At 50.4% G+C, this 17,125-nt stretch overlaps 1 long non-coding RNA gene across 1 annotated transcript; it reads left to right on the top strand.

Annotated features, from left to right (window-relative positions):
• Positions 1-1,535: 1,535 nt before the first annotated feature.
• LOC129392026 (uncharacterized) lies at positions 1,536-9,402 on the top strand. The gene is made up of 3 exons (XR_008616974.1): positions 1,536-1,640; positions 7,373-7,550; positions 8,847-9,402. It is a non-coding gene; the product is annotated as an uncharacterized lncRNA (long non-coding RNA).
• Positions 9,403-17,125: the final 7,723 nt, after the last annotated feature.

The following is a 17,125-nucleotide window of genomic DNA, read 5'->3' as shown; positions in this document are numbered from 1 at the left end:
CGGGGAGCCGCTCCCAAACTGAAGGGGTACAAAGTGAGGGTCACCCTTCCCACCAACATTCTAGGCACTGGGCCTGCATCTGGGGAGCCGGGGGGTGTGCACGCACCCGGCGCTGCAGTAATGCTGGTATAAAGGAGCATGAGGTTGGTCGGCCTTCCAGAGGTCTACAGTTTATAGAAGCATGCTTTGAGCACCTGCTGTGTGCAGGGCATATATTAAGCACCCTGGGGTGGGGTGAGGGAGAAACAGAACTGACTCGTGTTTGCATCTGGACGTGTGCACAAGCAGCAGCCAGGAAGCAAGGCTAACAGCTAGTGGGTTGATCGTGGTGGAAACGGTGTGGATGATCCGTCTGCTGTAATGTGGGTGTTTTTGCTGCAACAAAGGCAGCTCAGCTGTGCAGGGAAGAGGGCCGTGAGCTGGTCCGAGGATAAGTAGGATCTAGATTTATTGGGGCTCTCCCTGGGCTGCTCAGCAGTGCTTGCCCTCGCCCTTGAGCCAATCTGGGTGTCCTCACATTGCATCCCCAACACAAATCTAACTCCAATCTAGGGATAAATAAGGTAACACTTGCTAAAGTTTTCCAAAGGAGGTGGAAGAGAAATGTATCTCACACTCAAAGAGCAAAACCTTCCCCCAGACTGTTTCTTTCCACAGGGCTCTGATCTTTGTCAGGGTTTCTGTTGCTACTGGAGCTGCCTCATCCATCCTTTACCTCCCCCCAAATCTCCTTCTCCCTGCTCTCCGAGCTTCCAAGCCATCTTCTGTCTCAGAATTTCCATTCAGAAACCCATTCCCTTCAGCTGTCAGATGATTTAGCAGGAGGAAGAGCCCAGTGACTGTCTGACCAGAACTATATACTGTTACGGGCTGGACTGTGTCCCCTGCAAAATTCATATGTTGAAGTCCTCAGGCCCAGTTCCTCAGAATGTGACCTTATTTGGAGAGAGGGTCTTTAGAAAGGCAGTCAAGTTAAAACAAGGTCATTAGGGTGGGTCCTAATCTAATATGACTGATGTCCTTATAAAAAGGGGAAATTTGGAAACAGGCAGGAATATGGGAAGAACGCCATGTGGAGAGACACAGGGAGACTAGGGCATCTGCAAGCCAAGGAGAGAGGCCTGCAACAGATGCTCCCCGCCAGCTCTCAGAAGGAAGCAACCCTGCTGACACCTTGATCGTGGCCTTCCAGCCTCCAGAACCCTGAGATGATACATTCCTGTTGTTTAAGCCCCTCCCCACCCACGCCACCTGCCATACTTTGTTACAACAACCCTGGCGAATTAATCCACCTCTGCAGGAGCCCCTGGCTGAGTGGGGCTTCAGCTCATCCTGCTGCAGAGGAGAGGAGCAAGGCAGGCATCCCAGCAAGGAGACCCAGCAAAAGCCAATGCCTGGGGACAGAGCATCCAGGAAGGCCAGTGGCCTGGCCCTGGGGGAGGGTTGGTGATGACAAGCGTCAGAGAACAAGGCGGCCAGGCCAGGCCAAAGGAGAAGGGGGCTGGGCTGTGGAGCTCAGATGTGAAATGTATTGCAATATTCATTCCCTCTTTGTTCCACAGAGGTTGCATGCAGCTGCGTCCAGGTTCTCCAGAGCCGCAGCTCTCTCGAACCCGGGGTTCACTCTGGATATCTTCACGGTAAGTGTGCTGCCTCTGTGCCGCCCCCAGGCTCACTCTGTCCACCTCGTGACCGCAGCTCCCGTTCTCAGACACTCAGCTCCATGCTCACCTTGGCCTTATTCTCTGGTCAGCCTCCCTCCCTCCAGATCGTCATAGGTCCTCTCTGTTCTGTTCCGTGTGTCCCCTGAGCCCCTCTGCTGGGGTCCGACGGCCCGCTCCGCACGGCGGGTGGACCACGCGCTGCAGGACGGGGAATGGGAGGAGGTCGGGGCTGGAAGTCAGGAGACAGCCTTTCTGAACTTCAGTTTCCTCATCTATAAAATGGCCTGGCGGACTCCACTGTCTCCCCAGTTTGAATCTTCTAAGGATCTTTAAATAATTGTTACCTCTTAATAGAACAGGTATTCTGACAAAAAGTGGGGCAGGAAGGGTGGGAAGTGGGGTCTTCTGGTCGCTCTGGGATTCCCCAGCAAGGCAATCCCACAGAAGGCAGGGCTTTCGGGGCAAGTTTTCTTCTGTCTACTGATGGAAGCAGGAAGCAAATCCCCAGGGTCTCCCAGGAGACTGGGGAGTGTCCTCTGGGGTCAGTGCCGGAGAGAGGAGCCCCCGGCCACCACCGCGGAGGGTCCCTCTGGCTCATCCTCCGGTGGCCGTTCTCCTCGTCGCCCCCAGGTGGCGCTGCAGGACCATAGCCCTGAGTCGTCCTCAGCCCAAGGCTCCCCCAGAGCCCCTCCTTGGAGAGAAGAAACCAAGAGGCTAAAGCTTAAACTCGAGGCCTGGCCTTCTTCTAACGCTCCAATGCCTTCTAGAGCCTTTCAAGCCGTTGACTCAAAGGCATCGAGCCTGTCCCTGCCACCTGACGTCAGAAGTGGCAAAGTGCTGAGAGCCCGGCTGCTGGAATCCACACGGGCCAGCACCCAAGGGTCTGAGCCCACCGTCCTGCCATCCGTCCTCCTGCCGAGGAGGACTGCCTTCCCCTTCGCCCCCCTCTGCTCCAGAAACCAGAGCCACAGACAGCAGCATCCACAGACACTCGCTTCAGGGAGGAAGACCTCTGTGAGTCTCAAGGTCACAAAAAATAAACAAAACCGGACAAAAACACCAACACCAGGCTTCACAGCTGGAGCCTTCTGGCTGGGAAGTCAGCTTACCTCCTCCACCTACATTCCTCCTGGAACTTCTCCACACTCCGGGGGGGACCCACACTGCACCACACACGCTCACCACATAAACACACACACACACACACACACACCATGTAAACACATACATACCACATGTACACACTACGCACACACGTGCCATACACCAAGTACACACGATACACCATGCACAGAACACACACCCCACACCCCACACACACACGCACACACTCACCACATACACCACATGCAGCAGCTTTGAAGGGTGATCCCAGAATTGGCCCCTGTGTGACATTCACGCTGATTGGGAAACAATTGAGTGATCATCCTTCCACGTGAAAAGCCAGGTCACAGGAAGAGCTGGCCAACCCCCCTGTTGCATTCACCTGCAGACCTTGCAGTGGGCGGCACAAGTGCAGGCAGAGAAGGACTTGGGAATATTCTAGAAAATCTGATCACTACACGTTTCCTCGGACCTTTGCTATTTTTGTTCAAGAGTTCTAGGCTATTGAAAGGGAAGAACCATCAATGAGGTAATGGAAAGGAGGGGATTAAAGCTGATAGACCCCAAATCACATCTTTTACATTTTAGGTAACCTCTTCGGCCCTAACCCTTGGCTACTAATGAGGGAGGATTTTCTTCCCTTTTCTTGCAGAAGAAGGGCCTGTGCGACCCAGGAACAGCGTTCCTTCCCTCCCAGAGCTCAAGGGCAGGACACCGCTTGGCATTAAGCCAAGAGCAGAGGCCAGTGAGACCACTGCAACCCCTAAGGCCAGAGACCCCAGAGGATCGGCCGGGCCAGCACCGTGTGAGGGTCAGGGTCAGGCCGCCTTCCCTCCAGGCCCGTCCGCTGCCCACAACAGCCAAGGTGGTGTGTGAGCCAGAGAGAAAACGCACCTGTGGAGGCCCTCACCCCCCAGGACTGGGCTCCCTTCGGATCTTGGAGGCCTAAGGACAGTGCTCAGGGCCAGGACAGTGGTCAATACAGACGTGAGAAGCAACAGGCGCCGGGCACCTCGTAGGGAAGGGAGCTGCGAGTCCCCTCCAGCTCCATCTCAGCCCAAAGGCCAAGCAGAGAGAGGGGCCAAGGCTCTGCACAAAGTCATTCCTTGAAGCCCAAGTTCCATCCAGGCATCTTGAAGTAGAAACACTCAAAGCCACTTAGACCCACCTGACAAGTTGGTCATTAACTTGGTGCCTGGGAAGGTAGGGTTCAACCTGCCAGCCCCTGTTTCTCAACAGTGACAGGGTGTTGTCCCCCAAAATGAGAATTGCCAGGACTTGCAAGATGATAACCGTCGCCCAGCAAGTTCCAGACAGTTAGCACGAAGGGTGATTCAGGGTGTGAGGAATCTTGAGAGCTGAGCCTCCTTTAGGGATTTGCTCTAGTCCTTCTGGCAGGGGTGATCCAGCTTCTGCTTGAATACTTCTAGGAACAGAAGGCTCCCCCTTTTCTAAATCAGCCTGGTCTGTTGTTGAGAGTTCATTCTTCATTCTTCTATTGATGCAAAATCTGCTTTCCAGAATTTTGACCCACTGGTCCAAATTCCACCTCTGAAGCCCTGCAGAGGGCTCTTCTCTTCCCACGAGGCAGGATGCCCCGGAACTTGGTCACTGATCACTGTCTGCAAGGGGGGCGGGGGGGACGGTGTGAAGGAGCGAGAGGGACCACAGCCGCTGGACCAAGGCCACTGGCCACACTCATTCCTGGGAATCATCCAGAGCCAGCGGCTGGGGTGGAGCGTAGACCTTTACGGATCTCAGATTCTGGGGGTTGAAAGGATCCAAAAGCTGGCAGCCTCAGAGGAGAGGTTCGTGGCTCTCGGGGCTGAGCCCTCCCGTGTGGAAGGGTAGAGGCACTGACGTTTCTGAGACCTGGTGACCCTCATGCCGGGTGTGGATGGTCTCCAAAGAGGGCTTCCGGCAGCCTCCTCCCTACCCGTCTACACGTGCTGTCCGCTGTCAAGAGGCGGAGGCTCGCTCCCTGCCCCCTGCCCCGGGCTGGTTCTGTAGCCTGCCTTGACCGACAGAAGGCAGCCGAAGTGACCACGCTAGTTCTAGGCCCAACCTTTAGAAGGCCTGCCGGTTTCCGTCTCTCGGGGAACTCCAGCCACCCTGCAGTAAAGCAGCTCTGACGAGTCTGCTCAGTGATGAGAGCCCCGTGGGGCAGAAGCTTCCACTCCCCTCTCTCTGGCCCGCCTGCTGTCATGTCCACGTACAAGTTCAGCCCAGCCCTGCAGCCCTCGCCGTTCTTCTCAGGCCTCTGCCCTCCTCTGCGGCGGCTCTGTAACCTTTCTGCCTGCAGCGTGCTGGGCCCGTGCCCGTCTGAGGCCTCCCTCCTTCCCTCCTGGGCCCCCCCTCCCCGGCTGCACATGGCCCAGGCCCTGATGGAGAGGCAGTGCTGGCAGCCAGAGCAGGGACATGTCCAGACACGGTCATGGGTTTGATGGATGGAGGCCCAGGTTGATCCTGTTCCCTCTCTGTCTCTCACAGCTTCACTGCAGGATCAGCATTTGGGGGGCTGCCAGAGGGAGAGACGAGCACGGGAGGGTGGGAGGGAGAGTCTGAAGGGTGCGTGGCTCCGCGCGTTCCATCTCCTCCGCGGAGCAGTTACAGACATTACCTCATCTCTCTGAGACCGGTCTCAGGATCTCCAGGATTCGAGAGGAAAGTGACTCTCTTTTCCTCCCTCCCTGCCCTGCTCACAGCACCTACCCCCATGCGGAGCCAGGGAGGCTGGGAAGGCCTGGAAGGGAAGAGTGGGTGGCCCGAGGGTGCTCCAGGGAAAGAGAAGAATCTGCCCGGACCCCTTCCCCTCAGCCCCAGAGAAAGGGTCCCCATGAGCCAGAGCTAGACCCTGCCTCTTGGGGATGTGAGGTGACCCTCTGGGCTGGGCTGGTTGCCTGGCACCACCTCGGGCCCCAAGATTTGGTGGCCCCACTTCTCTTTGTCCCTGCACCCCGGCCTTTGAGTCCAGCTTAGCTGTGTGTCTGTGTGGTCGTCTCCACAATGAGTCTATGGCCTTCTCAGGACAAAGGCTCCTATATCCATTTCGGTCTCTCAGAGACCCTTCTGCAGGCAATGTCTTTCATATAATAGTTGCTCAGTAAGTGAGAAGTTAAATAAATAAATTAGACTTTAGTGGAGTGGAGATAATGGGGAAGGACCTTGACCTTCCCTGGAACCCAGAAGATGGACTTCAGGCCAGATGTCTCGTCTACACCCAGCCCCACTGTCCCTGATTATGACCAGCAGACACTGCATGAGGCACAGGTGCCCATGGAAGGTCAAAGGGGTGCCAGGACACTTGTCCCCACCCACCCTCTGGTTGTGCCGTGTGCCCGGGGTCAGGCTGCCCACCACTGCTCCCTGTGGATGCAGAATGGAAGGGAGAGGTTTCTGGAACAGAGCCCATCTCTTGGGCCACGATGGTGTCCACTCACTTGGCCTACTGTGGCTTCCCTTCCTTTCACGGGGGCTATTATTGGCATTTCCCACTCATCTGCAAGACCTAAAAGGAATCTTTGGAAACCACGTGCAGGGGAGGAGGAGGGACGAGAGGAACTCCACAGGCCAACTGCTTCTGGAAGTCACTGATCTCCAAACAGGAAGGCTGGTCTTTCCTGTTTAGACATCATGTCTGGCCAGGGGAAGTCAAGACCGAAGTAACAATAATAATTACATAACCCCCTGATATGTTAACATCACTCGTTGACGAAAATGGCTCTGTTTGGGTAGGACCGGCCAAGCCCTGTGGGGCACAGCTCTGCCATGGGCTGCTGTGGTCGGATGATGAGCTGTGGCGTTTGGAAGACTTGACCAGGAAGGGGATCCCTTAGGGACACCCCTGGATGCCAGAGGGACCCTTCAGGACCGAGGAGGGGTAGCGAAGGGGTGTGGGCTTCCTCTCAGCCCAGGTTCAAATCCCAGCCCAGACCGTGCCAGCTGGTGAACATGCCTGGCTGCTCAGCTTCTCTGAGCTCTGAGCTGGAGAAAATACCCAGTTTCTCTGTGTGCATGGCGTGTATTGCCCATACCCTTGAACGTTTATGAGCAACCTTGAGCCAACTGGAAGAAATGCATAGGCTAACGGCGCAAGCTTTATTTAATCTTGAGAGGAGAATGGTTGGATGAAAAAGGGGCAAAGGAACTTGGTTTCCAGTGGGAGAAGCCTTCTCCCATGGAGCCATACGTCGTAGGCCTGATCCAGCTCTCCTTGGGAGCTGATTGGCTCCACCCAGTGAAACCCTCATCCCCTTAGTGGGTGCTAATAAGCTAGGCTCTGCCCGGTGCAGTGACTGTCCACACGCAGTCCCACCATGTGTGCTCAGTGCAATTCAACCCCAGACGCATTTGTTGACAGCTGACCCCGCGTGTCTGTACGCAGAAAGGGAACCAGGAAAACAATGGCAATGGTTCCTTGGAATCCAACACCGCCTCGGGGAACCACCTCTGGGCTATTCCTTAGCTACTGAGAGTGGACTTTTCGATAGCATTTAGATGAATGGAGTCCTAGAGGGATTTCTGATTAAATACTTGAAGACACTTTCTGGGCGTGAGGATTGCGCGTGGAGATTTTGTTTCTTTCATTGCTTTGTTTATTTTAGGATGTTTCAGCTCCGGCCATGTTTAGGGGAAGAACTAACAAAGAAGGAAACCGAGGCACCTTAGGAAGAAGCGTGTGCTCCCTGCTCACACAAGCGATTTGCAAAATCCGAGCGCACATCTGGAGAGCTGGGTGATGCCCAATTGATTCAAGTTAATGTCGTCTCCCGTCTGATCACAGTAAGCAAGTTGGTTCTGCAGGGCTGTCTGGATTTTTTAATCTGATGCTTGTTCTTATTTAACTGTGTCTGATGTCTTCGTGAGAGACCATGAAGACATCAAAAATAGTGTTCCCTAAACCTAACACATTGTGAGCAAAAAAATATACATTAAAGGCTAATTGTTGAGCTATAGATTTTTAACACACTGCTGATGAACTCAGACCCTTTTAACGACAGTTGAATAAATAAGCCGTGGCCTTTAGAACAGAGGCAGTAACCAAGGTACACGCTTCCCATTTGCCAGCTGCCAGTGGACACGGAGCAACCACACCCCGCCTGTGTCCCCAGATACACTGCCCCCGAGCCAAAGACGTGTCACCGGGCCACGCACAGCCTATGACCGCTTTGTCATCTGCTGTCTTCCCAAGACCACAAAAAGCAAACTACCTCTTTCTAAAGAAAGAAGTGGCCACCGAGATGGGGTGCACAGAACTTGCCGCTCCTGTGGCTGAGGTCACCGCTCCAGGCGGTGTCCTTCCCCCAGGGTCGTGGTCACCCCTGGTCACTCAGGCTCCTCTCCACCTGCCTCCACCCACATACCCTCCCAGACCCTGCAGACCGACAGCTTCGTTCCACACACCAGGGACCCTCTGAAGCCAGGAAGTTTGCTCTCCGTCGGCTTCTATTTTGGGAGCTTGGACTTGGCCCTGGAATTTTACAAGCCTAGGAGGAATTGGCGGGGCCTTGGCACTTTCCTTTGTCCCTGCCTCCCCTCCCCACAATGCCCCGTCCTCTGCGTCCTCAGGATGACAGATGCCCGATATCCCGTGCAGTCCCAGGCAGATGCGGGAAAGCCAGCTCCCCGCGCTGGCCTGCAGTTGTGGAGGGGGGTAGCTGGGAGAAGCAGGGGCCAAAGCCTGGTGGGGAGGACCTGGGCCGCCTTCAACTTTGCAGAAGGCCCCCAATGTGGGGAAAGTCTAAAACTTGGTGATTTTCAGCAGCAAAACTGTATTGTCCAGAGGCGAGCACCATGTCCGTTTCTGAGCTTATGATACTGAGCAAGGAGGCTTGTGAATGAGCCCCTTAGCGGATGCCCTTGTTTTGGGGAATTATAACCCCAACCCTAACAATCTTATCCTCAGCTTAGAGTCCCTTCTGTAGTTTACCCTCCTCTATTCCAGAGACCCCCAAAAGCTTGCCACTTGGCCATTTTCTTTATGGTAAAAAAAAAAAAACTCTCCTGTATAGCCTTTATGTTCCTAAATGGAAACATAACAACCCAGTCTGCACGTCTTGTCTTTGTTCATTTCTCCAGTGTTGGTCCCGAGAACAATGAATAGGAGCCCAGCGTACACTGGTGTGACAAGAGGACTCACCGAGGTCATCCTCCCAGAGTGAGGGACAAATCAGCGCAGAGGTGCAGCCTGCTTCTCCTTTTAGAGCCAAATAAAGACAATTTTGATACTTTTAGAGCAATCCTTTGCCTCTGCTTGCATGGGCCCAGAAGGATTGAGGCTCAGTTTCAGAGCACCCAGCTACTTGATAAAAAAAAAAAATCTGTTAATGATCAGGAAAGCTCATCCTTGAAATTGTCATTTGCCAGACAGGAAGCTCCAGTCGCAAACTGTTGTGAAAAATGGACTTCTGGCGAATGAAGTCTGGGCAGCCCCGGTTGGCAAGCCTAGAAGTCCTGGTTTCTGATCTTTTGAGCACCACACAATCTGGTTTTGGGAGACTACTCCTCAATGCAGGTAGACCAGTAACTCGTGAATTGTGGGGTCCCTGAGAGCGGACACTTTCCCCTCTGTACCCTGCACACGGCCTGGCTCTCACTGAGTATCTGCTGGTTCAGTGTTTGTCACTTGGTACTGAGTGACACCCTCCCCCCCTCAGCCACACCATCTCATTTCAGACCAATGACACTGGTGTTATAAATAGGATTGGGATAACCAGACTTCTGGAACTTAACCACCAACTCCTCACAATTTTACTGTCTTTCTTAGGGCTACACGTAGGACCACTTAGGAGACTTGCCAACCCACACATCTGGTCCCAGTCTGTCCAGACTGATTTTTTGGTAACATCTTGAGACCTCTCACCACCAGTCACCTTACAAGTTCCCATGCTAAGAATGCCCCTCTTCCTCTTTTCCTACCCAGCTTTTGTCCATCCTTCACCCACCTTCTCAACACAATCGTTCCTAATCACTCTCAGACCACCATGATCCTCCCCTGCTTAGCTGTTCAAATCTGAATTACCCTTTTGGGACTTATTCATTGATTTAACAAATATTTATTGAGCACCTACTATGTGCTAGGTGCTAGAGATGAAGGATAAATCAAATGGCCCTGCCTTCTTGGGGACCTGCCAAGCTTAAAGACTATCTTCTAATTGTCCCTTAGCTTTCCAAGCAGCCTAGCTATAGAGAGAGAACTCAGCAAACCCTTAAATGGTTAAGGATTTCATTCTGGTCTATAGATCAGCCTCTGTGAGTTTGGTTAATGCAAGTTTGACTCAAGAGACAGAGCCATTCTTGGTGTGCTGACAGCAAAGTTTCTGGGCATATGGGGCTGAGAGCCAGACAGAGGGATTATCGAATTCATGAAGAGGAAGCCCCTGTGGGCTTTCCTGAGTTCGTCCCGTCTTGTCACTTTGTACCTCCACAAACTGATCCCAGTCATCTCCTGACTGTGTGGGAATACAGAGCACACACAGATCACCATGGGGCATCCTCATTAATGTGCAGACAGACCCCAGGGCACTCACGCTCTGATGGATTGGACCTGCTTGGGGATCGTCTGGCTTCTGCCCTGCAGGGCCTCCATATGTGTCTGTTCCTGAGCAAAGAGCTGATAAATGCCTGATTTAGAGCTTAAAAAACCCAGAAGGTTAATTAAAAGGAGAGCGTGCTTTCAATGACTTGAAAACTGTGAGCACAGGCAATTAAGTTAATCAGTCACACTGGTTTTGTGCTCAAAAGTGTTTTTAACTCAATTACTTCTAATTCTCTATTAACTCAATAGAAGGAGAGTTTTACAATAATTAACTTGTTCTAAAAAATAAAATTTCAGCCACAGCCTGAGCCGAAACAAGTTAAATCTGAGGGAGGATGTACAGAGAGTCTCTGTGTTGGCCGAGCTTCAAGCTGGTTCCCTCCACTCAATGTGCTAAAATTCGGTGATGCTAATATGGTGATAACGGTGTCGTAATTTTCTCTTCGTTCCTGCAAGTCTGTTCATTAATCGACTGACGTTGATTTTAGCCAATGCTTGGATCTTAGCCATAATCTCTAGGAGTAAATGATTTTTAAATATCATCATTTATATGGGCTTCCCTGGTGGCGCAGTGGTTGAGAGTCCGCCTGCCGATGCAGGGGACAGGGGTTCGTGCCCCGGTGCGGGAAGATCCCACATGCCGCGGAGCGGCTGGGCGCATGAGCCATGGCCGCTGAGCCTGCGCGTCCGGAGCCTGTGCTCCGCAACGGGAGAGGCCACGACAGTGAGAGGCCCACGTACCACACACACACACACACACAAAATCATCATTTATGGAAATTCTATTTTTTATACAAAATCTTCAGGGCTTCCTCTAACATTGAGTATTGTCCCCTTCTCCACCACCTTGGAATGCCATCTCCCTCACTTAGTCCAGCTCAGACTCATGTCTGCATCACAGATTCTCCTCCAGTACGAAGTATTGAATAAATGATGCCAGAAGAGGGGGCAGGGCTAGATCTTAGCACCATTCGGCCACTTGTAGGCACTGCTTATTTTCTTTCTTTTTTTCTCTTATTTTTTAAATTTATTTTTTAATTGAAAATTTATTAATTGAAATTTATTTTTTAATTGAAGTGTAGTTGATTTATAATGTTGTGTTAATTTCTGCTGTACAGCAAATTGACTCAGTTATACACATATATACATTCTTTTCCATATTCTCTTCCATTATGGTTGAATATAGTTCCCTGTGCTATATAGTAGGACCTGTTTATCCATTCTCTGTATAATAGTTTGCATCTGCTAATCCCAACAGTCTTGAGGGTTTGTCCCAGGATATTGAATATAGTTCCCTGTGCTATATAGTAGGACCTTGTTGTTTATTCATCCTGTAAGTAATAGTTTGCATCTACTAATCCCAAACTCCCAGTCCATCCCTCCCCTTCCCTCCCTCCCCCTTGGCAACCACAAGTCTGCTTTCTATGTCTGTGATTCTGTTTCTGTTTCATAGATAGGTTCATTTGTGTCATATTTTAGATTCCACATATAAGTGATATCATATGGTATTTGTCTTTCTCTTTCTGACTTACTTCACTTAGTATCATAATCTCTAGTTGCAGCCATGTTGCTGCAAATGGCATTATTGCCTCCTTTTTTATGGCTGAGTAGTAGTCCATTGTGTACATGTACCATATCTTCTTTATCCACTCATTTGTTGACAGACATCCTGGGCATATATCCGGACAAAGCTATAATTCAAAAAGATACATGCACCCTTACATTCATAGCAGTATTAGTCACGATAGCCAACACATGGAAACAACCTAAATGTCCACTGATGCTTATTTTCTTAATGATACATTTTATAGCAGCAGGACTGAACAACCTATGTTTGTGTGACTAGGACAAGGCTGAGGGACTCTTCCATCCACACCCTGTCCCCAATCTCATAGGCCTCCAAGGAGATATCAAGGAAACCCAGAAGATTCATTCTACCTCACGAGAGCACAGCATCGTGCCCCAGGAGTGGGCGTTCCTATCTGAACTCCCATCCCAGATGAGCAGGGCCTGCTGCTCCTGCATGAACTGAGGTTCGCGTGGGGCGGAGCTGACCTTTAGAGGTGCCTCGTGGAGCTAAGGGTGAAGGGCTAGAGAACCCGCTACAGTTCAAGTTTCAGTTTCAAGAGTTCAAGCCAAGGGGTGAAACCAGATCCAGAGTAAAGGTCTAAATTCTACAAGGCAGCTCTGGAGACGAGCTGAAGGCAGTGTCAGGAGAGGGAGAGAGGGCAGGAGAACCCCCAGGAGCTCTGGGGTACATCACAGGAAGAGGGGCAGGATGGACATGCAGCCCGGTCCTACTGTTTTATTACCCAGGTCAGAGGTAGCCCTGGACCTGGGCCTATTATGACAGAAGCCAGAGCTTTATTCTACATCTACAGCTGCCCTGCTCTCTGGAAAGCCAACATGATTCTCTATTTCCCTCCTGTTCACATTCAAATTGTAGATGCATGTGTTTCTTCTCCAACCAGATTCAGCCTCTCAACAGCAGAGAACATGTTTTATTCATCTCCGTATCAACCTGTCAATATTAACATTTGTCATGCATTAATAATTACATTAATAATAAGAAAAAGCTGAACAACTCTCCGAGTGCCAGGCACTTGGCTAGGTGTTTATGTTAAGGCTCGCATTGACTTCTCAGAACAATCCTGGGCCATAAGAATCAACATGTCCATTTCAAAGATGAGAAAACTGAGGGTCAAAGAGGTTGAGCAAGGTAACCAACTCCTCCATCTGGTAAGTGGCAGACCCTGGCTTCAAACCAAATACGTTCCACACTGAAAGCAGGGCTGACTCCACAAAGGAACCTTATATCCAACTCTGGGCAAAAGGATGAGAACCAGACTATCTGGGGAGGTGTGACGGGAAGTTAAAGGACTATGAGTGTTTCGGGGAGAGTCAGAGGAAATAAGAATACAGACATTCCCCTGCTCTGAGCAATATCCAGACACAGCATTCGTCAGCAAGATGACAAGGCTCATCTTGTCTCTAGACCCCGCCAGAACTCCCTGCTGTGGGTCCCTCATGATCATCTTGGAAGCCAGGAAATTGCCCTTTACCTTCACAGAAGAAGCCTACACACCTGGGAAGCAGGAGGGGTAGAGATGCTCCAGGCTGCACACTGCAGTCGGCCCCAGCCTTGTGAAAGGGGGTCAACCGTCTCTGCTAAGCAGCTGAGGAGCTCAGAAAGAGGGGCCCTTTAGTTCTCGGGAACCCCTTGTGAAAATAAGAAGAGAATGGCTCACGTGCAAGGTAAGCCTCCAGCTTGCTTTAATTCTACACGGAAACCCAGCCAGACTCCCGGCACGTGGACCAGGCCCAGGGACAGACACTCTTACAGCTCGTGACAGGGCTCTAGGGTTGCCTTTCCGGTATTTCACACACACTGCACAACAGCCCTACACATTCAGATCAGGCATGGAATTGTATCCTCATGTTACAGATGAGGGAAATCAGACTCAGAGACCCTCCCAAGGTCACACAGCTGATATCTAGACACAAGTCCCAGTCCACCAGTTAGCCCAGCACTCTGCTGGGACAAAGCAAGGAAGGGTGTGACTCGGTGTTGGAATTAGAAAGGTCCTCTGAGGCCGTCTAATCCACCCCCACCCGTGCAGGAGTCTCCCGGGCTTTGGGCCGAGAGGCACCACCCACCTCCCCTTGCTCGAGGGTGCTAGGCCTGTACAGTCAGCATGCAGCAGGACAACCCACACCACTGTGGATGGCACCCATTGTCACAGCGTTCATCCTCATTTATCCATTTGGAGCAGGGCTCCACTTGCCGCTCAGCGGACTGAGTCACTCAGAGCTCAGGCTGGACTGCAAAGCTCTGGGAGAACGAGAGGACAGGCCATCCAGCATTCTGGCAAATAGGCCACATCGACACCCACGCTAGTCTCATGCTGAGGGCAGGCTCACTGGTTTGCTTCCAAATCCAGAATCTCCATTGCACGGCCTCTTTGAGGCAGTGGGCCGTGAGGGGCAGGCCTGCTCCTACTATAGATGGAAAATATCTGCTGCATGTATAAAAGGATTGTATGAATACCCAGAAGACAGGAAGTGCTCCGAGCAATAACAAGAGAAAGCCAATCCAGTGGCATAAAAACAAAGGATATGAATAGGCAAGTCACGGAAGAGGCAATAAAAATGGCTAATTAATACACAAAAATATGCACAACACAAAACAAATTTAATCTCACAATTAGATGCTATTACTCATCAGTTGGCAAAAATTAATGTGTTGGCGAGGATGTGGGAAAATGGGCACTGTCTGTGAGAATGCACGCTCATACAGACCTCTTGAAGTACATTTTAGCTGGATTTATTAAAATTTTAAATATGTGTTGTCTTAGACCTGCACTATCCAATATATAATAGTCACCAGCTACGTGTGCTTGTTTAAGTTTAAATGTTAATTAATTAAAATTAAACACAATTACAATTTCACTTCCTCAGTTGCAGTAGCTACATGTCAAGCGCTCAAAAGTTAGATGCTGGCAAGTGTCTACCATCTTGGATAGTGTGGAATAGAACAGTTTCATCACTGCAGAAAGTTCTATTGGCCAGCACTACCTTAGATGCAGAAATTTCACTTGAAGATGTGAAATCTTTAAGAAATAATAACACATGAACCCACATGCACAAGGGTGTTTCCTGAAACATTGTTTGCAACAAGAGAAACTAGAAAAACTGGAAACCAGGACTACTAAAAAGGGAATGGTTAAATCATGGTCCATTCATACTATCCTTAGTAGTTTTCCATTTTAATAGAATAAAGATCTCTCGAATACAGTGTTAGGCAGGGAATTCCCTGGTGGTCCAGTGGTTAAGACTCTGCGCTTCCACTGCAGGGCGTGCAGGTTCAATCCTTGGTCAGGGAACTAAGATCCCACATGCCGTGTGATGCGGCCAAAAAAACCGAAAAATAAAGGAAAAAAAAAAAAGAAATATAGTGTGAGGCAATGAAAAGCCAATAGCAAAATAATAGTAATAACGGTATTATCCCATTTGTATAAAAACTCATAAAACAAAATTGCATATTTCTGTAAGTTGTTCGATAAAGAATATCGATGACCCAAGATTGGAGGAGAGGGTTGGATCTGTCATTAGCACAGAATCTGACACTCACTGGGCTCTGTCCTGGCCCTACTGAATCACACTGGGGTCTAGGCCAGGTCCCCTAAATACTGGGTATCTAAGTGTGAAAGCACCAGTGTGCACAGAGCTGTCACCAGTGCCTTGGCAGTCACCTGCCCACCATCAACATGACAGCAGCAAAGGCCAGCAGTCCTGAGATCTCAGGGCCCTCCCCATTGGCACCAGTGTCCCCTGGTGAGAACTGGTGAGCAGCGGGGTGGCAGCAGCCCCCTGGCCAGTCCCCCCAGTCCACGGGGCTTCAAGGTTGGCCACAATGTTAAACATCACCACAGGGAGGAGGGCAGATGGCCGTCAGCTCAAGAGCAGGGGCAGACATCTGTTCAGACTCCCAAGAGATTCTGGGGAATTGGAGGACAATTTGAGGTGGGGATGGATTTGGAGTAATTATGCTTCATGACTGGGAACCGTTTTATTCCTAGACCGGTGGATCAGTCTTCTTAGGCTGCCATAAGAAAACAAAACAGACTGGGTACCTTAAACCAGCGGTCCCCAAAATTTTGGGCACCAGGGACAAGTTTTGTGAAAAACAATGTTTCTACGGACTGGCGGGGTGTGGCGGGAGGAGGGTGGGCAGGGATGATTTCGGGGTGATTCAAGTGCATTACATTTATTGTGCACTTTATTTCTATTATTATTACATTGTAATATATGATGAAATGATTATACAACTCACCATAATGCAGAATCAGTGGGAGCCCTGAGCTTGTTTTCCTGCAACTAGATGGTCCCATCTGGGGGTGATGGGAGACAGTGATACTCAAAATGTGTTGCTTATGTTCAATCTACTCCGTAATCTCGTTTTGGTTGCTGTCACTGCAGAAAACCCTGCTTCACAAAGATAGGATGTTGGAAATGGAAGCAGGCTTTCCAGTGCTTTTGTATCAATCTCAGGATGTTCCGCCTTGACTTTAATCCAGAACGTACGGAGATTTGAAGTTGTCTCAAACATAATTTTTAAGGCCACCGTCATTGGCGATCACAAGCAGTTGATCCTCTTCTAGCACGGACAGAGTCGATTCACCTGGCTTATTCACAAATGGGTCGCGGATCCATTCCTTCCCAGTTCGGGGGTCTTTTGTGGTTGGAAAGTAATGCTCAAACTCTTCTGAAAGCTGAGATAGGTGACCATGCACCAGCTGGGAGAAAGAAGGCCCTGGCTCAGTCTCTTTCAAAATCTCTGCTAATGATTGAAACATGTCAAAAATCCCAGTGTTCACTCATCACCCCCATAATTCCAGTTCGGCTTCGAATGCAGCCACTTTATCTGCCGACTTGAACACAGTTGTTCTCCCCTGAAGTGACAGATTGAGTTCCTTGAGCAGGTTGAATATGTCACACAAGTAAGCAAGTTTTGCGATCCATTCTGTGTCACTGAATTGTGCTGCCAGTGGTGACTGTTTTTCTAAAAGAAATCTCTACAGTGTCTCTCGTAACTCAGAAACTCTGGCCAGTGATCTACCTTTAGAAAGCCATCTCACTTCTGTGTATAAGAGAAGACGTGAGGGCTCTGCGTCCATCTCCTCACAGAGCTGTGCGAACAGACGTGAGTTAGGGGCGTATACTTTAACGTGGATGATAATTTTAGTCACATCCTGCAAAACGTTGTTAAGTTCAGGTGACATTTTTCGGCTAGCCAGCATTTCTCTATGGATGACCCAGT

This window comes from Physeter macrocephalus, chromosome 4, assembly GCF_002837175.3.
Source record: "Physeter macrocephalus isolate SW-GA chromosome 4, ASM283717v5, whole genome shotgun sequence".
Classification (NCBI taxonomy): Eukaryota; Metazoa; Chordata; class Mammalia; order Artiodactyla; family Physeteridae; genus Physeter; species Physeter macrocephalus.
Note: the sequence above shows the minus strand (reverse complement) of the source record. Positions and strands in the feature narration are given on the sequence as shown.